This window comes from Tupaia chinensis, unplaced genomic scaffold, assembly GCF_000334495.1.
Source record: "Tupaia chinensis unplaced genomic scaffold, TupChi_1.0 Scaffold000118_1, whole genome shotgun sequence".
In the NCBI taxonomy this organism is placed as follows: Eukaryota; Metazoa; Chordata; class Mammalia; order Scandentia; family Tupaiidae; genus Tupaia; species Tupaia belangeri.
This window is the reverse complement of record NW_006159584.1, coordinates 3395968-3412914: the sequence shown is the minus strand read 5'-3', so window position 1 is coordinate 3412914 and position 16947 is coordinate 3395968. Positions and strand designations below refer to the sequence as shown.

Sequence of the window (16947 nt, the reverse complement as noted above, 5' to 3'; positions counted from 1 at the left end):
AAAAATATATAAACTTAAAAAAATGGAGAGTATTTGCATATAACCTATATAAATCTTCTGTATAGTTTAAATCATGTCTAGATTGCTGATACAATGTAAATACTATATAAATAGTTGTTGCACTGTTAAAAAGTAGAATGAATGACTGGAAGACATAAAAGCAAGGAGAGCAATGATGATACTGGAGAGAGTGGGGGAGGAGGGGGAGAATTGGGGGAGGGTGAGAGGGAGGAAATCAAGGGGGAGAAGAAAGAAGCACAACATTTAAGAGATCCAAAATGGAAAGAAATCTGTTGATTATAATATGTATGGTAATATCTTTGACTGGATAGATATATACATATACATTTTTTTTCCTTTTCTTTTATTGGGGGGTGGGAGAGGGTAGGGTAGATAAGGTCAACATTTTCTATTAACATTATGAATGTCTCCGTATATCTTTAGTTTTTTCCTTAATTTTGATTTCTATCTTATCTGCTGTTACTATAGCCATGTCAGTGTTCTTATACTGAACTGGTTTTCTGTTTTTTTTTTTTTTTTCACCCATTTACTTTCATCCCATCTATCTTAATAATTAAGATGTATTTTATTTAATTGATCTTATGTCATATTTTTATTTTTAAAAACTTCAGCATTCTATTCTTTTTCTTTCAAATAGATTACAGACATTTTTAAGGAATTCTTCTATTATAGAGTTCAGTTATATCTAATATTATGCATAATATGATTGCGTCAATTTTTTCTTATCGTTGTTTTATATTTATAGCATTTGCTTTTGTTCTTCAATTCCTTTAGTGTGATAATTATATCATTTGTAGTGTTCTTTCTATTTATATACACATCCCCCCCACTCAAAATTGTAACTATATCTTTATGTGTTCTTTCTTGGTCATTGCTAGAGAAATTACAATATGTACTTTAAGAAAAAAAAAGAGGGAACCAGCAGTTAGCATAATGGTTATGTCACTGGACTCCCACGTAGTTAACCATGGTTCGCGTCCCGGACCCGGTGGCTTAAAACTCACGCCGGGCGCATGTGCGTGCGTGCCCAAGATCCCGAGAGGAGAATGGAGGAGAAGGGATTGTGGCGTGGCCATCCCCCCTGGGGGGTGATTTCTTGCTTTCTGTCTCTCTGTCTCTCTCTGTCTTTCTGGTGAGCGCATGCCCTATAGCAAAAAAACCTCTCCAAAAAAAAAAAAAAAGAAACCACCATGTGACTCATATAAAGAACATACACCTATATAATTTTACTTATTCTCTTTTCATCATCTGTGTTCTTATTGTTTTATATTTTACTTTTATATATGCCAAGCCTCACAAAAAAATGATATGATGCTACTTTAAACAGTCAATTTCTTGCTTATATTTATGCAGACATGTTCCCTTATTAATGTTCTCTATTCTTCCTTACAGATCCAGAACTCTATCAGGCATCATTTTTCTTCAGTCCAAAGAAATTTTGTTAACAATTTTTTGATGTGTAGTCTGCTGAAAACAAATGATCTCATCTTCTGTTTGTTTGAGAATATCCTTATTTTGCCTCCATATTTTTAAGTGTAGGTTCACCCAATACAGAATTCCTCCCTCACTTTCGATGGCTTTTTCAAAATAATAATATATTTCTAGTGTTTCTATTTTTTCTGTTTTGTAGTTTTTTTTTTTTTTTGAGAGGTTTTCGCTATAGGGTGCGTGCGCTTGCCAGACAGACAGAGAGAGACATAGAAACAGAAAGCGAGAAATCACCCCCCAGGGGGGATGGTCACGCCACAATCCCTTCTCCTCCATTCTCCTCTTGGGATCTTGGGCACGCATGCACATGCGCCCGGCGTGAGTTCTAAGCCACCGGGTCCGGGACGCGAACAGTGGTCGACTACATGGGAGGCCAGCGACATAGCCATTATGCTAACTGCTGGTTCCCTGTTTTGTAGTTTCCATGTCATTGCTGAAATTTAACATTTTTAGGCATGCTGTCTACTCTTTCACTGTATCTTTAGCCTTTTGTCATAGCTACTTTACTTGTATTTGTTATTACAACTTCCATATCTGAATAATTTCTTATACTGAGGGCACTGACTTTTCTTCCCTTGATCAATTGTCACTTTCTTTTCTTTTGTGACCTGTAATCTCCACCTCTATATCAGACTGGTGTCCCTAAACCAAACCTTTTTTTCTGCCTGGCAATTTGAGTGAAAGCAGTCATTCTGACATGCCGTTGAGATTCATTACAGATTTCGTCTGATTCTTCTAGTACCACCTGCAAATGTTTGGGAGTAAAGTCGGGTCCTTGTCTCTGGGTGGGGTTAAAAGCTGAGCACAATGCCAAGACATGGAACCAACCTAAATGTCCACAAACTGATGAATGGATTAGAAAAGTGTGGTATATATACTCCATGGAATACTACTCAGCCATAAAAAATAACAAGACCCTGGAATTTGATAGAAAGTGGTCAGATATGGAGGATCTATTGCTGAGTGAAGTAAGCCAGGCTATGAAAGAAAGATATTGTATGTATCCACTCAATATATACCAACTATCTGCACTCTATGATAGAGAGCAAAAAATTGGAGGACATAAAAACAGTGAAGTTACTTAATGAGAATAGGACAGTGTGGAATGGGGGTAGTGAAGAGAAGAGGATAGAGAAAGATAGCAAGTGAACAATAGAGAGGCAGGATGTTAGTGAGAAACAGATATGGCTTATTAACTGTTGATGATGACATGTATAGTATTCTCAACTGGATTGGTCTGAGAAGTATTTCATGTTGGGCAAAGTATTTTTACAAGCAAAATGAGAAATAGCGATTGACTTTTAAAAAATAATTATAATAATAATAATGATTGGGGAAAACATAGAAAAGATATTGAATGTTGAAGCGGGGAGATTAATGTCTCTGTATTGACTGAAATGCATGGAATTCCCTTTTGAAAAAGCAATGTAATACACTGTAAAGTTATATGTAATCCAATGTAATATAAAGAAGATTATGATGATAATAAAAAATTAAAAAAGAAAAAAAAAGCTGAGCACAATTAAAATGCTCAGGATCTTCCTGTTTTTTCCAGAACTGAGATGTCTGCTACCACAGTTCTAGAAGAGTACGCTACCAGTGTTTTTTCTTTTCTTCTACGTTACCAGTGCTTTCTTTTCTTCTACACTACCAGTGTTCTTTCTTTTCTTCTTTCTTTTTCTTTTTGTCACTGGGTGGTAACTTTTACTCTCCTCTTCCTCCTCATTTTTTTTTTTTTTTTTGTTTGTTCCTTAGGTTTTTTCCTAGGGTGTGTGTGCTTGCCAGAGAGACACAAAAGGAAAGTGAGAAATCACTCCCCAGGGAAGATGGCCATGCCACAATCCCTTTTCCTCCATTCTCCTCCTGGGATTTTTGGGAGGAGAATGCACATGTACCTGGCATGGTTTTCAAGGCACTGGGTCCAGGATTTGAAATGTAGTGGGCCATGTGGGAGTCTAACACCTTAACCACCACAGCACCTACTGGCCCCTGTTTTGTTTTCTTTGAGTCTAAGGGACTCTCTTTTTACACCATATTGTTCTTCTTCTGCCCTTTCTTTCAAAGGTGTTCTGACACCCCTTGAAGGTGTACAATGTCTGGCAGGTGCTCAAGCTGCATGTCAGTTATTACAGATGAAGGCTGGGGATGCCTCTGGTCGCTTACACTCAGATCGCCTGCCTTACTCCTGCCTTCAGAGAGGACATTCCCTGTGAAAGGCCTGTTTACCTCATAGGTATAACCTGTGGCTCTTAATCTCTGCAATCTCTTCTGCAGTCCTCAGCTTTGAAAAAATGACCCCCCTTCTGCTTCATTTAGTGGACACCTGTGTGTAAAAATTGGCAGGTTGATGCAGACTCCTTTTATGAATGGGGCTCCTCAAGATTCTAATTTATGGTGGCAGTCTGTAGGGGGCTAAAGCTCCTCTACAGTACCTTGATTCTTCTCATCCTCCTGTATATAGATTCATTTTCCATGCAATGCTGCTCACAATGATGGCAGCCCCCAAAGCTCTCTTCTGCTATGACAATCTTATTGGTTTTAGAACTTTCATCTATTTAGGTTTCTTTGGATCCAAAGAGCTTTGATGAGATTTCAAAAAACTGTTACTTTGTAGCTCATTCAGCTTTTTAAAATCACTGTTAAGGAGATCAATGATCTCTTTCAATTTCCTATATTAACAGTTAAAGCTTGCTCTACCATGGTTATGAATTTCAGGACATCAAGTTCAGCTAAGTGAATGAATGAACATCAGAATGAATGAAAGATGCATTACTACACTCCACTGATGCTATCTATCATACCTTACATTTGTGTAATCATTTATAGTTTTAAAAGCACTTTTATAAATTTTAATATACTTAAGTAAATAATAATAAAGCTAAAGTTTGTAGAATATCAATTCAGTGTTAGACATTGGATAAAGTGCTATACATGAATATCTTATAATTTTATGTAATTCCATATAATTAATTGTATTGAAATATCACAATCTATGTATCATCTTTTTTTGGGGGGAGAGAGGATTTTACTATAGGGTGCATGCCCTTGCCAGCCAGACAAAGAGAGACAGAGAGACCGAAAGCTAGAAATCACCCCCCAGGAGCAATGGCCATGCCGCAATCCCTTCTCCTCCATTCTCCTCTCGGGATCTTGGACATGCATGCACACGCGCCCGGCATGAGTTTAAGTCACTGGGTCCGGGACTCAAGCCGCAGTCGAATATCTGGGAGTCCAGCGACATAACCATTATCCTAACTGCTGGTTCCCCATCTATGTATCATCTTAATTTTCACAGTACAGAATAGACAATGGAATAACATGGATATTTATAGAAGGTAATGAGTTATAAATTGAACCAAGATTGTCTTGATTCAAAATGCCAGATTATGAGTTACTAAATTATGTAATTCCTTCTCTGTCTGTAACCATTTCAGAAGAAATATAGATATAGATACACTGATTGAGAGAGATATATGGTAAGTAGAATTCAAGGTCAGAAACTAATAATTCAACTTCTAAAAGTAAGCTTGCAAACACCAGTGAAGCTTCAGAAACAAGCTCATGACATCTCTGAGATCTAGGACTGACAACCAACATGTTATACAAGAAATCTGAAGGGTGAAATCGAAATCACAGTTTTGGACTTTGTTCACTTTGATTGCATTTAAATGTTTTACGTCCCTCCTCCTGTCCAAAAATAGGAAGCAAAAGGAACAAAAATCACAAAAGGGACAAGAAAGAAGATCTATAGGTTTCGCTTCAACAATTAAAATGCTACAAAACAGGACAGAAACAGTAAGAGTATGATTGGAAGTGCTACTTGGGTATTGTCTTTTTCTATAGTCTTTATCATTCCATGTGTCAGAAAAGTAGACTCAACCTGCAGTAGAACATGAACAAGTTGGTTATGGTAGATAGAATCCATCACTTTGAACCAAATGAATATTTTGTTTGTTTTGCAATTTAGCGGCAGAAGAAACTCTGCGAAGGAAATGCATGATATTTCTACGAATTTCGAATGAAAATGTGGAGGAATTGTATCCAATATTGTACATGATCTTGCCTTGTCACTGTTTTCTTTGTACTATATGGCTCTTATTTTATGAACATATATCTCTCCTTGAATACATGCAGTTTGAAAAAGTACCTCCATCATCCCTTATGTATCTTCAGCACAGCCTAGTAGCTCAGTATGGTAGGTGTTCAATAATACTTGCTAAATGAATGAATTATGTATGCAAATATCTTAGCCTAGTACTTTATACATAATATTAAATAGTAAATATTATTCTGAATATATTAAAGATTAGTTTTATATGTAAACAATTACTAATTGGTTCAAAAACACACAGTGCTGTAAGCTAGTGGGTTTAGATAGGTTGCAAATTTCAATTTGACATGCAAAAGTAAGTCCATAATGGGTGAGAGGGGTCATTAAGAATGTTAAAAACCTTTCGACTAACTTGGGGAAAAAAGTAAAGTCTCAGTGATAAACTTCTAAATGGCAGAGTCAATCCTTACTTACCTGTTTCTTCCCACAGAACCTAGGATATTATCTGAAGTACAGAAGTAATTAACCAGTGCTAATTACTAGAAGTAATTAACCACTTGGTAATAAGGAGGTACGGATACACATCTGTTGTGTACACAAGATTATAATATACAACTAAGAAGGATCAAGCAGTAATTTGAGCAAGGTTATCATAAATTCTAGGTATCTTTATTAGTAGCCATTTTCAAAAAGAAGAGAGTGCCTATTTTAATTTTTACTAGCATCTTTATAACCCCTCCTAACTGACTCCTAATTCTACTCCATTAGTATCCTTAAATTCAATAAAACATCCAAATTAATTTGAAGAGATGACCTAATTTGAGTCATTTTTACTGTAATTTGAATAATCTAAAATCAATAAAACAATGATACTGAAAGCTCAGCACATCTAAAAAATTGTCATGGGCCTCCTGTTAGATTTCCCTTCATTATGGGTGTTTAATCTTGAGGTTAACATAGACAGTGTGTACTTGTGCTAATTGATATGGCAGAGGTTTGTAGATCTCAGAAAGTGTCATTCATAACGTCATGCTGGCAGCCTGCAGCATGATCATTAGTAGCGATGGACTTTGCACTGGTGAGCGCTGACAGAAGTCAGGTCGTGCCAGCATTTCTATTCAGAATCCTGTGTTTCCTGTCGAGTGTGCAAGCAGGGTGGGATGCCAGAGCAAAGTGGCAGCGTACATTGATACCATTGCTAATATAGCAACTGAGGGCACTTTCTCTGCCCACACTGAGATAGCTCCAGGGGTAGAGGGAGTGCACACAATACCAAAAGCAATTAAGGTAACAATTTGTTTTCCCATTTTTCCACTGAATCAAATTAAATAGAAGAGACATGGGAAAAAATCTACAATGACAGTCTTCTTTGCTCACCACATTTGGGCAGTTTGTGTGAGAGCTTTTCTCAGAATAGTTGGATTGGTTGGTCTTTGCATTCTTAACAGTTATCTTATTTCTTTTTTGTTTGAGAGATTTTTTTTTTTTTTTTTTTTTTGCATGTGCTCACCAGAGAGACAGAGAAAGACAGAAATACAGAAAGTGAGAAATCACCTCCCAGGGGATATGGCCATGCTGCAATCCCTTCTCTTCCATTCTCCTCTTGGGATTTTGGGCACACACAAACACACCATGTGCGAGTTTTAAGTCACTGGGTCTGAAACTCAAACCTCAGTCGACTATGTGGGAGACCAGCGACATAACCATTATGTCATCTGCTGGTCCTAGATGGATTATTTCTAACTAGGAACAGCTAGAGGTTTTAGTCACTGGTGACTTATAACAGTTCTTCCTTGCCTGGTAGCTTGTGAGATATTTCTTGAAAAGCAGTTGGTTTTTATATAAAATATTCTTTCAGATAAAATTGTTACATCCTCTCAATTTTCCAGTTACAGATATGAAAATCTGCAAATCTCAACCATTCTGTTCCATATTCATTTGATTTGCATGAAGCTGTGCAAGTTTTGAAAATGAAAATTTCATTCCAGATAAGCATACAAGTATAGAAAAGTCAGGCTACTGAGAGATTTTTTTCCTCCATTGACATTTCCTTATGCCTCAGTTGCTTTTATTCTTGTAAAATGGGAACACTTTAATGTTGCTTTCCAATTCATGTTTGTATTGAGTAGATGAAAGAACTACGTGAAAGTTCTTGTTACTCTCTAAGGGAGACATTTAAATATACAAAGTGGGGTCTTATTATTTTCACAATTAAATAGATTGTACTTAATGCTATCATGAATTTTCATATGGTAAATATTTCTTTTTCTAAGTCTAGTTAACATTCAAACACTAGAATAACTTTTTACTGTTATTTTTCCCTGTCTCTTCAGAGTTCTTTGGTCCTGAAATACAAACCAAGCATTGTGTTTAAATAGAGGAAAGTCTGAGTGGGAGGAAATAATTCATATGGTCTGTCCTGTTTGTGTCACTGTCCAATTTCACAAGTCATTAACACTTCGAAAGGGAAAATTAATTTGAATGTCCGTCATATTCTAGAAAGGGGAACAAAACGTAAGAAAATACTGTTCAGTTGCTTTGGAAAGAACAGTTTGATATAGGGTGCACTGATACCACTATAAAATAAGGAAGTGAATTCAAACAAAGAAGTGGGAGACTCGCCTTACAGTATTTATTAATAAATTTGGAAAGGTCCTCTGTTGTTAGGGTGGTACCAAGACAATTTAGAGAAAACAGTGTAGGTTACACAGAGAGCTTTCTAATAAACTCAGCAATAAATAAGAATATGTATGACATGTAGACTGAGATGGGTGACTGAGATCTATGGAGTGGTATGGAATTAATGTCAGGGATACTAAAACACAAGAGGCTATGCCTTTAGACAAAATTCAAAGACCAAAATTGAACTTCAAATGAAACCAATCACATAAAAATAACAAATGCACTGGAATCAACTAGTTATTTGGAGCCTGTGGTGATTATTTAATAAATATTAGAGAGATATATACACTGGTTCTTTGGGATGGGAGGAGGGGATTGGTTCCAGGATCCCCCACAGATATAAAATACAAGAATGCTCAAATCCTGTATAAAAATGATGCAGTATTTGCATATAACCTATACATTGCCTCTCAGGAGCTTTAAATCATTTCTAGATTACTTATAAAAGCTAATACCATGTGAATGGCACATGAACAGCTACTATACTGTATTATATGTTCAATACAGACATAATCAATCTTTAAAAAATATTTTCAGGGGCTGGCAGGTGTCATGGTGGTTAAGGCACTGGACTCCCACATGGTTGACCACAGTTTGGGTCTCAGACCTGGTGGCTTGCTTTCTCATTTTCTCCTTCTCTGGTCAAATTAAAAAAAATAACAATAATAAAAAATAAATAATTCTTTAAAAATATTTTCAGTAAGCAATTGGTTAAATTTGTAGATACAGTACCTATGGCTACAAAGGGTCAACTGTTTTGTCTATCTGTTTTTGCTAATTTTTTAAATTGGAATGCTCAGATATGGATGACACAGTTTGATGCATTTTGCCAAATGTATATTAATGTTTCAGCTATATACCAGTCAATTTATAGAACACTGCCTTCTTTCCAGAAATCTGCCTTGGACCTGTCTTTCTCTTCTTACAAATAGAGTCACTATTTTGAATTCATGCTCATTAGCTTATGCAAGTTTCATATGAATGGAATCAGAATATAAATACTACTTTGCTTTGATTCCTTCACTCAAACTTTTTGAGAACTTATTTAATGTTGTTATGTGATTCAGCAGTTCACTCTTTAACATTTTTTTATTAATACTCTAGTATATAAATACATCACAATTTTTTTCTCCCATGAGTGACATTTGGGCTGCATCAAAATATTACTTTAATGAACAAAGCTGTAATGACCATCATTATAATCAGGCATATATATAAATGTATATATATATTTAATTTATTTTGAATAATAATATAGGAACAGAATTACTTCATCATAAAATATGTATAATAAATTTATTAAAAATGTAAAATAGTTTTCCAGAGGGCTTGTACAAATTTATACCCTTCAGTAGTTCATGAGATATTGAATTACTTAGTATATTCTCTATGATACTTGTTCATTACTTATTATTCTGCTTATTTTTCTATAGCAATAATGTACTGTGGTATCTTATTATAAAATTTAGTGACATTTCTCAGAAAAATGATATTGACTGTTTTTTCCCCCACTTATTAATTCTCTTATATATCTTCTTTTCTGAAAAATCTGTTCAAGTTTTATACCCACTTACTTTATTTTTAATTATTGGTTTATTAGATGTTCTTTGATATTCTGGATGCAAGTTTTTGTCAAAAATGTATATTGGAGCACTGGATAGTGTCACAATAATGTGACACTTTGGGTATTTTTAATCTCAAAACACCATAGTTCTGTCTGTCTATGTCTAGGGAAAAAAATGTTAGGATTTTCATTGATATTGCATTGAAACTACATATTAGAATGAGAAGTACAGATATCTAGAAATATTGAGTCTGCCTATCTAAAAACATAAGATATTGCTCCATTTATTTAGTTATTTTTTTATTTGTTTTATCAGAGTTTTGTAGTCTTTTTCATATAGAACTTGTATATATTTTGTTTAATTCTTATTGAAGCATTTTATTTTAGGTGGTGCTAATGAAAATAGTATTTTATTTTAATTTTAAATTCTTAGGCACTGCTGCTATATAGGAAGAGAGTTGATTTCATATTCTCCAATCTTGCTATAATAACTTATTTCCAGAAGGATTGTTCTGTTGTTCAGATTTTATATAGATAACATGTCATCTGTGGGACAAAAAAACAAAACAAAAAACAAAACAAAAAAAACCATTTACAATATATATTTCCTTCCCAATCTCTGTATCTCTTATTTCCTTCTTTTGCCATTTTGTATTTGCTAGAATTTCCAGTACAATGTTGAAAACTAGTGATGAGAAAGGACATTCTTGACTTTTTCCTGGTAATATTGGAAAAGCTTCGACTTCTTCATCTTTTAGTGTGATGCCAGCTGTTAGCTTTTGTACATATTCTTTATCACGTTGAAGATGTTTGCTTCTATTTATATTAGGTTTATATTAATTTATATTACAATTGGTTCTTCGGAATTTTAAATCATGAATAGTTGTTCGATTTGGTCAAGTGATCTTTTTGCATCTCTCGATATTATCATGTAAATTCTTAGGCAGTTATGTGATAGATTACATTGTTGGTTTTGAAACATAGAACCAGTTTTGCACACTTAAATATATCCCACTTGACTGTAGGGCATAATTATTTTAATTAATTAATTAATTTATTTTTGGAGAGGTTTTTGTTATAGGGCGCATGTGCTCGTCAGAAAGACAGAGAGACAGAGAGACAGAAAGCAAGCAATCACCCCCTGGGAGGATGGCCACACCACAATCCCTTCTCCTTCATTCTCCTCTTGGTATCCTAGGCATGCACACACACATGTCCAGCATGAGTTTAAGCCACCAGGTCCTAGATTTGAACCATGGTCGACTACATGGGAATCCAGTGACAGCCATTTCGCCAACTGCTGGTGCCAGGCATAATTATTTTTATACATTTTTGATTTTGATTTGTTGGTAATTTGAGTATTGTTAATAACATTTAATTGAGGATTATTGCATCCGTGACCTATAATTTTCCTTCTAATATCATTGCCTGGCATTAGCATAAGGTAATGGCCTCAAGGAATGAGATAGAAAGTATTTCTTTTGGGGACCAGCAGATGACGCGATGGTTACGTCACTGGACTCCCATGTAGTTGACCAAGGTTGGAGTCTTGGACCTGGCAACTTCAAACTCACACCAGGCACGTGTTCATACATGCTTAAGATCCCCAGAGGAGAGTGGAGGAGAAAGGATTGTGGTGTGGTCATACCCTCTTGTGGGTGATTTCTCGCTTTCTGTCTCTGTCTCTCTGGTGAGTGAATGTGTCCTATAGCAAAAATATCTCTTTCTTAAAAAAGAAAATATTTCTTCTGTTTCTATCTTATGTTATATTTTCTAAAAGTAATTTTGGAAAATTAGTATAATTTCTTTCTTAAATGTTTGGTAAAATTCCCCAGTGAACCCATTTAAGCATGGTACATTCTGTTCTGTAAGGTGATTAATTATTGACTCAATTTCTTTAATAGACATATACTTATTTACACTACCTACTTTTTCTTGTGTGAGTTTAGGCATATTGTGGCATTCTAGAAATTGGTTCATATTATCTAGATTACCGAATTTTGGGACACAGAGTTGTTCTTAATATTCTTTTACCATCTTTTTAAAATCTGTGCGATCTATAGTGATGGACCCCCTATTATTTCTGATATTATTAATTTGTTGTTTTACTCTTTTCTGTTTCTCAGTTAGCTTTACTATGCCTTATAATTTTTATTGATTTCCCAAATAACTAGACTTTGGAGGGTGTTTATCATACTCTTTCTCATTCTCTTTTCACTTGTGTACACATATGCTCCATTATGAATAAGGAAAACAAAGTTTAAAATGTATATTTTAAATATATGTCAGGTAATTCCTATATATGTGTCATCTTGGTATTGGTATTATTGTCATTTTCCCATTTAAATTGAAATTGTTCTGTTTCTGCATATGCTGAACATATTTGGATTGAGGTGTGGGCATTTTAAATATTTTGCTCTTACAGAGAAGATCTTGCTTGACTACTATGAACATTGGTAGCTCAATTTGCTTTCATATTTATTTACCCATGAATTCTGATCAGTTTTCTGTGGGTCGTGGGTTGAGTGCTAATTAGTTTTCAAAGCTTTTGGAGTTGTATTCAGGTCTTTTCTCAATTATGCCACTTAGCTGGTTCTCTGGAATTTCTGGCCTATCTTTAGTTCTCAAAGTCTATTTGTGTTGTTTAGGGTCATACACAAAATTTGAGGCTAGTAGTTTGTTGACAATATTAATGGGTTGATTTGGTGAGCTTCTGTTTATATGTAGTCTCATCAATATTTTATGGTTCTCCAGGCTTTTATTTAAAGTCTCCTGGTATGAAAACTAGTATTGTATTTGACTATGTCAATTTCTAGATAATGACAACTAAGAATAATTCCAAAAATTCATACTTATTAAACACCATGTAGTCACACACGGAAAATATCTGTTAAAATATTAGCATTTGGGGGCCAGCCCGATAGCGCAGGGATTAAGTGTATGTATTGGAAACCAGATTCCACATGGCCAGTTGCAGTTTAAATCCTGGCCTTAGTGACTTGAAAAAACACTGGTTACATGTGTGAGCAATTCCTACTTCCTGACAGCATGGGGAAATGCACAAAAAAGGACCAAGGCTACAATGCAAAATTGTTCAGCCTATGTAGAAACAAACATTTCAACTTGCAAGAAAAAAAATGACAATCAACAAATTGATTTTTTAAATTCATTTCTGTTGAGGTCTCTTAACTAAATCAACTTTGTGTGTTGTTATAAACATTCATTTTCACTAAAAATGCATAATTTCTAAGAAACAAAAGGTAGTTTCCTAAGAAAAGTTGACTCATTCTGATAAGAATTTACCTCCCCTAAATTAGGAGAAGTATTGCCATTTTAACCTAACATGTATCAAAATATCATCTGAACCAAAGAGTTGTTTACATCTGAGATAAGTGGCCACTTTTGGAATCAAAAGTTGGTTATTGGCTTTATACATTATGCTCTCCTTCCCTTCCCATTTGTCCTATCTTCCTGAGACTCAGCTACTGGTCTGACTGGGCCTTGGGACATCTTGTGATCATTATCTACACTTAATGGAATTGGGCCTTTCCAGAAGTATGTGCATTCCTCCCACATCAGCATCATAGAATAAAGGACATTAAACCCTAAAAATATTCTGCTGATTCTCTTAACTGAAAAGCTAAACTTTTACTGTAACTTTCAAGCAATATATGTACAAACCAGACCTTTGTCTTGGTGATAGGGAACTTGCATTGATCTTTAATTACTTTTGACTCCTTTGTTCTTACTGCATAAGACCTGAGCCTGTGCTTATGTCAGCATGAACTATTCTCTCCTAGTCATCAGTGGAGCATCCTTTCTATGTAAGTAAACTTGTGCCTTTCCCTGTTAGACCTCTGGATGTGTTCTTTGGAATCAGTAAAAATTATGAGCAATCCCACACAGATTTGGGGCTTCCCCTGAATACTGGCCCAGCCAGGTGGCACTGTAGCAAACAGAACTGCAGTGCTGGAAGCCACATTGCCAAATAGGGGTTTGGATTCCTGAATTGGCCTGAAAATACACCAGTCTTATCTGCAGGAACCTGAGATCCTTGAATCCTGAGCAGCTGAGAAAACGGCATCTCTGTATGATGATACCCCGTCAAGAGCACTGTCTCTCTCACATATACATGCATGAACTACCATTTTTAAAATGATTGGTTAATTGACTGATTCTATATGTGAAATCCAGAAAATTTTGCAACACTCAACATCATCCTCTCTACATAATTTCTCCAACATAATAAGGCTAATGTAATTTTTATAGTTTTTGAAAAATTAAGCAGAAAAATAAACTATTTAAAAGTTCTTCACCAATGTTTCTCTCCCACTACTAGAAAATAAATGGCTAATGTTGAAATGTACTCTGCTTTTAACTTTTAGTGCTTCTTTCCAATGGGTTGAAACTATCAGAAACCCTCAATTAATGTCTATATAATAGATAACAAATAATTTATGAAGAGTAATTAACTGGCCTCTAGTTGAAGTCATATAGAAGCTAATTTTCTTTGTGTTGTATAAAGATCAATTTACTTACAGTGATGTAAACTACACACCTTTGATGCCATGTTCATTTTAAATTATTTTAATCAATAAGAATGTGGTCATAATTTCTGGTCAGTTTCCACTATATATAAATTATTAATATTCCTCAATCCTGTTTTTGATAAAATATGAATGAGCTCTCAGAAATGTTCAATAGCAAGTGTTTATATTAATGCTAAGTTTGGAGAATAGATGTTACAATATATAAAGATTATTTCAGAGAAAATTGTTTCAACTACCTTTAAGAACCAGTACGTCTGGGAACCAGCAGTTAGCGTAATGGCTATGTCGCTGGACTCCCACGTAGTCGACTGTGGTTCGTGTCCCGGACCCGGTGGCTTAAAACTCATGCCGGGCGTGTGTGTGTGCGTGCCCAAGATCCCGAGAGGAGAATGGAGGAGAAGGGATTGCGGCGTGACCATCCCCCCTGGGGGGTGATTTCTCACTTTCTGTCTCTATGTCTCTGTCTGTCTGGCGAGCGCACGCGCCCTACAGTGAAAATCTCTCAAAAAAAAAAAAAAAAGAACCAGTAGGTCAATGGAAAATTGGCTATTTTTTAATGTAAAGATACTACGATATCAATTTGACAATTTTCTAAGAGAGCTAAACATATACATAGTACATGGTCTAGCACTTCCACCCCTGGACATGTGCCATGCAAGATAAAAATAAATAAAAAAGGGATTTAGATTCAGAAGAGATGAGAGTTTATCCATATCCTAGGTAAAAAGACTGTGGCTACTATTTAGTTTGTATACCAAATACTTTGGTATACAAAGGTATTTCCTCTGTGTAATACCTTTCCCAATTCATATGTTTCTGGTTGGTTGTCAATTACCACCCTCTCATCAAAAACACAGGTGTAGTTATGGGATATGGACTTGCCAAAGTGCGGTGCCATGTCTTTCTGAGAGCCGTGAGGGCTTTAACAGATGGGGAAGAGACATGAGCAGAGTCAACCAAATTCCTCACTGAATTTATACAATCAGTTCAATAAGTGCAAAGTCTGTCTGTCAGAGGTGAGTGAGCTGGGAATCTGAATTAGTAGGTGGTCATAAGAAGAGCAGAAAGCCACAGAATGAGATAGGTAGTGTGGATCCTTGGACCAAATGGGATCTCAGGACTTTTGGTTCCAGAGGTGAACATTTTCCTTTTGTATAAATTACTTTGAGTTGTGGTGTGATAACTTGAAATCAAGTGGGTTAACAGAGCAAGCCAAAATCCTCCTCATTTTCCACAAGACCTTATGTACTTTGATTTCTGTTTTCTCTCTAAACAAGCTCCTACCACCTCCAACTCACTTTTTTCTTTGCTATTCCTTGATGATTACATTGAACAAAATCTTGCTTCAGAACTTATGCACCAAGATTTTAGCAGCAGATATTAGATATCTTCAGACAAACTAAGTGATAAAAACCCTTGTTTCCTTTACTTATTTCTTTAAATGCAATTTTCCTCACGAGGCTGATTTTAACCAGTGTACAGGAAATTGTGAAAAGAGCCCATCAGTATTCCAATCCCCACCCTTTGTTCTACTTACGTACAGCATTTATCATCTTCTCCATTGCCATCAACATATCATCTATCTATTGATAAATCTGTCTACTATCTATCTACCTATAATATCATGCTATATTCTAAAAATACCTTACTGATTAACAGCCCTCCCATCCTAGCATCACCACTGAGCTACAAGTCCCAGCAGTGCAGGGTATTTTCTCTCTCTCTCTCTTTTTTTTATACTTCTCTATTCCTGAGGACTAGAATATTACCTAGTGCAATTTTTTTCGGGTACTTATCAAGGGGAAAAAAAAAGGAGTACATTTAAGAGTTATGAAAAATGGAATGTTGATGATAATGTGTATGGTAATATCTTCGACTAAACCAATATATAGTGAGTGTATTTATGATGGAAAAGTTCATCTGGTATGTTGTAATGATACAGTGATTGAATGTAAATATATTAAAAATAAAAAAAACTAAGTGCACATGTTTAAGTTATACTTTGAATGAGTCACTTAAATTCTCTGAGCAAGCAGCAGTCTTAACATACGTAAAAGGCATAAAAAAGCTAATCTCTTCACTCCATATTTTACAAGACTATTGTGTATATTGCATATTTTTATATGAGAGTGTTCAGAAATCTGTAACATGTGCTCTATCAATATGAAGTAATTTTTACAAAAATACACACACACACACACATACATCCTGATCGTATTTGCCTCCTTTGATTTTCTGTTTTTTAACTGTCATTTTTTGTTCCCCTGATCTTCTCATTTTTCAGGACATCAAATATTATACTAACTGGTAAAGAGGAGCCAGTTTAAAGGTAGACCAACTTTTAAGTAAAGTAGATATGGCTTGACATTGCAGGTCTATCATGTCCTTGATGTTCTCACATAGACTAAACTAGCTTTGTAGTGTCTTGGTTTCCTCAGTCATATTAACAAGAATGATAATATAGGCCCTGCTGTGGTGGTGGAGTGGGTTGCATCACTGTGCAAGGCTAGAAGCCATATAGAAGATTGGGGTTGGGTTCCCAGATCAACCTGTGCATTTTGGGCCTGGCACTGTGGATCTGTGATCCTGAC

The 16947-nt window shown here is 35.4% G+C and overlaps 1 pseudogene; it reads right to left on the bottom strand.

Moving 5' to 3' along the window:
- LOC106734456 (single-stranded DNA-binding protein, mitochondrial-like) overlaps nucleotides 1-16947 on the bottom strand; it is a 70504-nt pseudogene that overhangs the window by 49838 nt on the left and 3719 nt on the right.